Below are 9,864 nucleotides of genomic sequence, written 5' to 3' on the forward strand. Positions count from 1 at the left end.
AACATAAAATATCATAAATTTTATCTATTATGTCATAAAATTATCAAAAAAACTATTTTCAATAGATATTTTATCTACAAGATATCATAATTTTGATCTAGATGTCATAAAAATATAATAAAGTATACTTCGGAGGAGTTATATGTACAGCATATCATAATATTAATCTTTAATATCATAATTTTGATATAGGATATAATGATATTATCAAAAATTATATATGAGATGAGTTTTATCTATAGAATATTATAATTAAAAAATAATAAATTTGATCAATTATATCATAATACTGTCAAACTTATATTTGAAAGGTATTTTATCTATACGATATCATAATATTATACTAGAATGTAATAATTTTGATCTAAAATATCATAAAAATATCAAAAATATATATCTTGCAGGTATTTTATATTATCGAATGTCATAATATTAATCTAGTATGTCATAATTTTGACATCGGATGTCATAATATTGTCAAAATCATATTTTAGAGGCATTTTAACTACATAATATCATAATTTTAATATCAAATATCATAATTTTATAGCAGCATGTCATATAAATATTAAAATATATATATTTTAAAGATATTTTTTCTGTAGGATATCATAATATTAATCTAGAATATCATAATTTTAACTCACGATGTCGTAAAAATATAAAAAACCTATACTGATAGACATTTTACCTACAGAATATCATAATTTTAATATAAAATATTATAATTTCGATCTAGAATATCATAAAAATATCAAAAAAAAATTGATTTTATCTCACCAATAGGATGGCATAATATTAACATATAATATCATAACTTCTTCCTAAAATGTTATAGTATCATCAAAACTACTTTTGATAGATATTTTATATATAGGATATTATAATTTTAATTTTGAACGTCATAATTTCGATTTAGAATGTCATAAAAATATCAAAAAAAAAATATTTCACTTACAAGATATCATAATATTAACATATAATATCATAATTTTTTCTTAAAATATCATAACATCATCGAAACTGTTAGATATGTGCCCTAGCAGTCAATTATTGGCTGACACATTTTATAATTTTAGGACTTAATCTTGTACATATAATATTTTTATTATCAATAAAGAATTTTTTATTCTAATCATGTTTATGTGTCCATAATTTATCCTAAAAATTAATAAAGATGATTTTTGTAGATTCTCAAGGTGTTGAGAATTTGAAACATACATTAATTAGTGGTTAATTTTTAAATATTTTTGATTAAAAGATTGTCATAAAAGATAATGATCAATCCATTCGATATCGATGCACGGTTCACCTCTCTTGTAGACAGATAAGTCTTAGATCTGCAGTGTAAGGATATTGGAATGAGGGTGCAGGTGGTTGTTAAAGAACAACTTATACTGAACGTGATCAATATGAGAAATCACTTGGATGTCTACTCACTCATCAGTGGTTGACTCGATACTGTAGTTGTGTGAGTGGTTCTTTGACTTATGGTTGTTGGAAATAGTGTCCCAAAGTCAATCATCAGTCTGTTGATGGTTGTGCTCATTTTTGTATATGTACATAAATTATGAATTAATAAAAATTATTTTGATATTTTTCATCATAAAATATTTCATCTTCTAATGAACTCTTATGTTGTGGTGAAGTCCTTAGGACTCTTTAGACTCAACAAAGGAGGATTTGTCGTTTAGTCCTTAAATCTGTTCGCGACCAAATGATACGTTGTTACCAAGGATAACAACGTTTATCAAGCATAGATCATTGTGTGCCATATAGGTTGGTTGTCCTCTTAACCAATGAGTGTGGAGATACTGGTATGGCATACAGATGAGATGTAAGGGTACATCTGTACTGAACGTGACCGACTCCGGAGCTATTTCTGCTGTCAAGATTTACTCCGATGGAATATGAGTATAAATATCCCTCCGACCTGAGACCGTCACGGTGACTTGCAAGCAACTCACTGCACTTAGGACTGGACTACCAAAATTTCTAATTCAGTGACGGAAGGCTGCTGGGTGTAGTCAAGTACTTGACTTGTCGGTACGTGTGTCAAGATGGCATTGACCACTCCAGTTTAGGAGCTGTGTACAGTCGTGTTTCAATTTAGCAAAACCTTGGCCAGGGTAGTCCTTGTGAGGAGTCACAGGACTGTTTGAGTTGAGCACGATTCGGATGATCTGATCAGAGTTGACAGTTTAACCCTGAGTCGTCCTAAACACAGGGGTCAAAAGGATAAATTATACAGTGTTGCCCAGCTATGCAACCCAAGAGGGGGGGGTGAATTGGGTTTTAAAAATTTTAGGCTTAACTAATTACTTGTAAAAATTATATATCAAAAGCTTGATGAATGAGAAGAGAGACTTTAGTTTGAGATTAATTACTTAAAACAAGAATGCAAGGATATAATGGAGAATTAAAGAGAAACAATAAAGCATGCCACAAACACAATGATTTATAGTGGTTCGGTGCCAACCTTGCACCTACATCCACTCCCCAAGCTCCTACTTGGGAATTCCAATCCACTATACTTTGTATTCAACCCGAATACAACCGTCGGAAACTCCGACACTAGCTATCCCAAGCTAGTCCACTTGTTTTCCGGGTACAAGCCGACCCAATACACTCCGATTTCAGGTTCGGATCAACCTTTCCTTGTTTTGGAAACCCTCCAAAACAAAAATAATTACTCACAAGATAAAATCAGTTTAGAGCACAAATAAGTACAAGAATAGCTCCTTAAGTGAGCGAATATAACAATAAATACGCTTTACTCAAATGAAGAAGCCCCTCTTGGATTTCCTCAAAGTGGATGAGAGATGAAGTAAATGCTTGAGGAGTTGGTGAGCTTGATTGATGGCTTCTTGAAGGCTTTTAAATGAGCTCTTGTATGATGTTGAGTAGTTGGCTTGAAAAACCTTCTCTTGAATGCACTTGAATGCTCTTGATTTTCTCTTTTCAAATCACTTGAATGCCTCTTGGATATTTGGATCTCTCTCCATTTTGTTTTCCACCTTTTGAAACCTTTTATAGCCTTAAGAGACAAAGGAAAACAAACTAGGCAGAAAAAGAGCCGTTAGAGCACAAAAAGCAGCATTAAAAAGCAACCAAATCTGGCCAAAAACTAGCCGTTACAGAAAAATCCCGTCATATGAGTCGACTCATGAGTCGACTCATGCCTCAGGGGTCGACTCATGAGTCGACCTCTGTTGCAAAGTCCAGAGATTTGGTTTCTGGATTTTCTTGGCCCAAAACAGCAGAAGTCGACTCATGAGTCGACTCATGCCTTGTGGGTCGACTCATGAGTCAACTCACAGGTCGTGCCAAGCCAGAAAACCAGCGTGCCATGGCTAATCTTTGCGTGCCAATCAGCTCATAGTTTCATGAGTTGACTCATGAGTCGACTCATGAACTTCAAACCTTCATAACTCCAAAAATATAAGTCCAAAAACCATGAAACTTTCACCAATAGATTACATATCATTTGTTCTACACGATGATCCTATCAAATCAGAGTTTTGATGAAATTACGATTTTGCCCCTGTAGAGCATAAGGTCTTTTTCAAATAAAAAATATTTGTATCCCTTCAAACTGTTTTGTAGTCATCAAAATCAATCTAGGAGCAACATACAGTAACCATATTCATATAGATTCTGAGTGTTGCGATTGTGACTCTTCGACCTATCCGAACGTCGGATACCATTGCTAGATGGTCACTTCGATTAGTACAGGAATTGGTTCCTGTGCTATCGGCTTAGGTTCGAACCTGCAGGATCACACACATTAGAGGTTCCTATCTGATCTGATGGCTGATGTAGAATCCTACATATTTAAGACTCAGTGATCGAGAATCAGGATTCTCTAATTATGAGTTCCACACATTATGGGTACCGGGGTCAAGAGTCCCACTGGTTGGGACTTTTCGATCAGGGTTATATATCGATGAATTTTGATGTCCGATTGCCCATCGAATTTGGATTCAGTATTTATGAGAGGTTTAATTAATAATTTGATCGTTAATTAACTCAATTTGATTGAGTAATTATTTTTGGATCAAGTCCAATTGAATTGGATTCAGTTGGGTTTGACCCGATTAGGTTAAGAGTTGACCTAATCGTCGAGATGGTTTGGTCCCTGATTTGATCAGGGGTTGGGCTTAGTCAATTTCTAATTTAATTAAGATTTTATTGAGCTTAATTAAGTCTAATTAAGTTGGGTTTAAATTAGTCTAATTGGACCTAATTTATTTGGTTCAATTAGGTTGGTTTAAATAATTAAACCATCTTGACCCAATCTCCATGCGCCACCTCACTTTCATTACACCCATTTGAATTCATGAGAAGAAACTTCTCATGAATTTTTTTCTCATGCCAAGTCCTTCTCCACGCTCCACTTTAATGTGCCAAATGAATGGATAAGGATGATTGGTTGGCCATTCAAATTCAAAATAAAGTTTGAATTTGAATGGGCAATCAGTCTTTGCATCTTATCTCTTTTTTTACGCCCCATTTATTACATGAGAAAAGGTTTCTCATGAAATCACTCCATGTACAATTTAAGCCATGCCTCATGCTTTTAGTGGATAAGAGATGAGTTGGTGTCCATTTGAATTCAAATTTGATTTGAATTCAAATGTGTAATTACTCATCTTTATCCTTTCTTTTGGATAAGACGTTTGACGTTGTTATAAAAGGAGGAGAAGAGTGGCGCATGCAAGAAGAAGATTTTTGGAGAAAAATTCTGGGGCGTGAGAAGTCTTATGCGTGAGAAGGAAGTCCATATCCTTTCAAGAGAAAAAGAAAGAAAAAAAAAAAAAAGTGGGTGCAAGGTTTCCAATGAGTTCCCTAGAGTTTTAGCATGGGGTTCAGGAAGTGAGAAAGTGAGCTATGAGTGTCGTGAGCCCACAAAATCTCGAAAAAATCTTCAACATCCTCTCAAGCACATCTATTGATGATTCAGAGCATCTGAAGAATCGACAGATATCGATCGAAGGAGTTCGATCAGCATCAGTCGTCAAAAGGGCTCTACAACGAGCTAGCACTCGTGAGGAGTTGATCAGATTGGGAGCTTCGTGTGGACGATCTATAGAGGCCAGACATACTGTGTGACTGCATCGCGATGATCAGACTCTTCCGACGGTGATCAGATTACGGCGATCTACTACCCACACAAAGGTATTGTGTTTTGAACACATTACAGTAAAGTGATTACTGTTCGAATTTGAATTTCAAATTTAAATGCATGCATGCTATATATCATATTTAGATCCTAGTATAGGATAAATTTATATTAATTAATTAGATTAATTAATATTTTTTTGCTGTAAAATCATAATTTTGAAAAAGTTTTAAAATTACCATTTTACCCCTGCACTAAATTTTCCCCACAATGGTGTCATAGGCTATTCGCAGCGAGGCTACTGAGTTTGATTGCACATTTTCTTGGTTCCTAACCATTCGGATCCTTGCTGTGTATGTTGGCTACAGTAGATTCAGATTTGCTGTTACGAGTATGATACATCTAGAAGGAATCTATCGATTTTGGTAGAAAAGAAGAAGTTCTATGCAATTAGCGAGACTAAATTCAGAAAGTCTTTGACCAAAGCAAGGGTAAATACTGAAAAAGAGTCTTCATGGAATTCATAAATAAACTTGAATCGAGCTAATCTAGCATATAACTGATGATGAGATTTGACGAGTTCTCCATGACCTCAGTCAAGTCCGGACTCATGATAGAAGAACTAAATCATACGATAACACCTAGAGGTTCATACTTTCATTCTACTGGATTGCTACTATATACTGCTAGGTATCACTGATAGATTGTAGAACTCATCGGACATCATCTTGATGATCGATGACCCTCGAAGGGTAAAGTTGAAATTGTTCCAATCTATTGAAAAATATTTCAATGATATTATGATGGAGATCATAATATATCTCACTACCAGATAGAATAGAATCTATGGGATCACACATTAAGAGATTTAATCTTGAATTAACCAATTGGGCTTATAAAATTCTAATTAGATTAGGATTTAGTAAAATTCTATTGGATTTATGAGAACCATGCTAGTATATGGTTAAACCTAATTCTTCTTTAGACTATGATTTCTTATTAGATAAAGAATGGATCAAGCCCATAGCCTTGACCCTAATCTAAATCCATTTTGATTTAGATTTAGCTGGGTATTTAATTGTGAGCCCAAATGGATTGAATTAATTCAATAAGTTGGCTAACTAATCTCTTATTTTTTTCTTTGTTATTTTTTTTTGTAGCGAGGAATGATTGGAAAGAAGTAAGGAGGCGCAAGCCTCCCTTTTGGCAGGTCCAAGGGGTGCTAACCCCCTGGAGTGGAGTGAGGAAGAGAGAGGGGCCCGCCCCCTCTCTTGCCTTGGCATGGAAGGAGAGAGAGAGGGGCCACGCTCCCTCTCTTGTGTCAAAAATCCTAGAAGGGGCGCCAAGAGTTGGCACCCCAACTACTTGCCTTTTTAGTTTAGGGGCACCCACTTAGTCTACCTTATTTGCTGAGGGGTGCCTCATCTACTTGCCAAAGGAGGTGAAGCCCATACCAATTAAGTCTGATTTTTTGAAAAAATAATCAGATTAAAAAAGTAGAAATCTTTATGAGATAATGACTAGCCTTTTTAGGTTGATTGGTTCTTGATTTAGAATCAAGAAAAGGTATATATAAAAAGATGATCTCTTAAGGTTTAATAATGATTGGAATTAGATCTCTCTCTCCTCTCCATGCCTCACCCTCTCTTCCTCCTCTCTTTCCCATGCCCAAAGGTTGGGCGTCTATCATCTCACACACCTAAGTTGAAAGGTGTCTCTTCTATAGCAAGGAATGAGGAGAAAAAGACTGCAGTTCAAGGGTTGAGGTTGCAGTCAAGATCAATTATTGATTAAGATTCAAAGAGTTTAAGATCCTACTAGGAGAAGAAGGATCTACCACAAGAAGAATGATTCAAGATTGATCTCGGTGGATACCTGTGAGGTCGGACACGTGTGCGGCTCCAGGATCTTCGGATCTAAGATCATCAGTAGCGGTGTATTTCAACTCGCACAAAGGTATTGAGATTTCATCTCTTCTTTATTTTAACTTTCAGATTATATGCATATCTTTATTTTTGGGCTCGGATAGGATTAAATGAGATCTAATGCATGTGGGGTTAAAGGGTTTAACCCGATTTATTTTCACTACTATTCAAAAAAATTTTGAAATCTATGCATGCATCCTATCTGATTTTTTAATAGTGGTATCAGAGCCACTAATTTTTAAGACATGTATAATCTAATTTTTATCTTAGATCTGAAAGTTTAGTTGATTTAAAATTGATCTTGTGCTGGTATAATAAGGTTATCCTGATATAAGATTTACCCTCTATATTGAAAAGGTTGTCCTAGCACAAGATTGATCGATTTTGACAACTATTTTCGAAATGATTAAATCAATCTTTTATATCCGAAAATTAACGTATATGGTATGTCTTATTTCATATTTAGATCTAAAATTAGAATGATTAAATATTCGCATTTGACTGATATAAAGTTGTCCTGATATAGGATTTACCCCTTATATTGAAAAGATTATCCTAATTTGATGCGAACCAATTTTTTTAAAAATATTTTTAAAATATTTTATCATTATTTTATATCTGATTATATATGTATTTGATATATAATTTTTAGTTTAGATCTAAAACTACATATATGTGATATATGATATTAGGTTTAGATCTGAAACTATTTCAAGATCATAAGCCACTAATGCATACAATGAAATATAATCTAAAAAATATTTTTAAAATTTAAAAATTATATTATTGCATGTGGATATAATCTTTCTTTTCTATGCCCAAGGGTTGGGCGTCCATCATCCCACATGCCTGAGTTGAGAGATGTCTCTTCTACAGCAAGAAACAAGGAGAAAAAGGCTACAGTTTAAGGGTTTAAGTTGCAGACAAGATCAACTATTGATAAAGATTTAAAGAGGTCAAGTTCCTACTTGAAGAAAAAGGATCTACCATAAGAAGAAGGATTCAAGATTGATCTCGGTGGATACCTGTAAAGGTCGGACACGTGTGCGATGTAAGGACCTTCGGATTTAAGATCATCAGTAGCAGTGTATTTTAACCTGTGCAAAGGTATTGAAATTTAATCTATTCTTTATTTTAATTTTCAAATTGTATATATATTTTTATTTTCAGGCTCGGATAGGATTAGATGAGATCTAATGCATATAGGGTTAAAAAGTTTCATCCGATTCATTTCTGCTACTATTCAAAAGATTTTTAAAATCTATACATGCATCTTATCCAATTTCTAATAGAAACTGTCTTCGGCAGGCATTTTACATATAGGATACCATAATTTTAACTTCGAATATCATAATTTCGATCCAAGATGTCATAAAAATATCAAAAAAAATTCTTCAATTTTGTTTTACCTATAGAATATTATAATATTAATATATAATATTATAATTTAGATCTGAAATATCATAATATTATCAAAACATATATTCAAAAGGTGTTTTATATACACTATGTCATAATTTTAACATCGAATGTCATAATTTCGATTCAAAATATCATAAAAATATCAAAAAAGATTCTCTGATTTTGTTTTACATATAGGATGGCATAATATTAACATATAATATTATAATTTAGATCTGAGATATTATAATATTATCAAAATATATATTCAGAAGGCGTTTTACCTACAGAATGTCATAATTTTAACATCGAATGTCATACTTTCGACCTTGAATGTCATAAAAATATCAAAAAAAAAAATTTAATTTTATTTTATCTATAAGATATCCTAAAATTAATATAAAATATCATAATTTTGATCCATTATGTCATAAAAATATCAAAACATACCTTCGAAAAGCATTTTACATACAAAATATCATAATTTTAATGTTGAATATTATAATTTCAACTCAAGATGTCATAAAAATTTCAATTTTATTTTATTTACAGAATACTATAATATTAACATATAAATCATAACTCTCCCCTAGAATGTCATAATATTATCAAAACTATCTTCGATAGATATTTTATCTACATAATATCATAATTTTAATATAGAATATCATAATTTCGATCCAAAATATCATAAAAATATAAAAAAAAATTAATTTTATTTTATCTATAAAATATCATAATATTAACATATAATGTCATAACTCCTCCCTAGAATGTCATAATATTGTCAAAATTATCTTCGATAGGCATTTACATATAGAATGTCATAATTTTAACGTCGAATGTCATAATTTCGATCCAGAATATCAAAAAAAATATTTAAAAAAAAATTAATTTAATTTTACCTATAGAATATCATAATATTGATATATAATATTATTAATTAGACCTGTAATATCATAATACCATCAAAACTGTCTTCGGTAGGTGTTTTACGTATAAGATGTCATAATTTTAACGTCGAATATTATAAATTCGAACTAAAATATCATAAAAATATCAAAAAAATTTAATTTTATTTTATTAATAAAATATCATAATATTGACATATAGGAGATATTTGGTTGGGAGGAGTGGAGGTTCAAAATCAAAATCAGAATAGGTAACTCCCATTCCGACCGTTTGGTTGGGAGGAGTCCTATTTCGATTCTAATTTCGGGATGGAATGGGAATGGCTCAATGTATATAGAACTCAATCCCTACTCTCCTCTATGGATTCAATTTTTTATTCTGATTTCGATTCCGATCATGAACTAAATATTTTGGAGGATTTGGCCATTCTGATTTTGATTCCAAGCCATTTCAATTCTCATTCCCATTTTGATTCTGGTTGCGAACCAAACATCCCCATAATGT

The sequence above is a fragment of the Elaeis guineensis genome, chromosome 13 (assembly GCF_000442705.2).
Source record: "Elaeis guineensis isolate ETL-2024a chromosome 13, EG11, whole genome shotgun sequence".
Taxonomy (NCBI): domain Eukaryota; kingdom Viridiplantae; phylum Streptophyta; class Magnoliopsida; order Arecales; family Arecaceae; genus Elaeis; species Elaeis guineensis.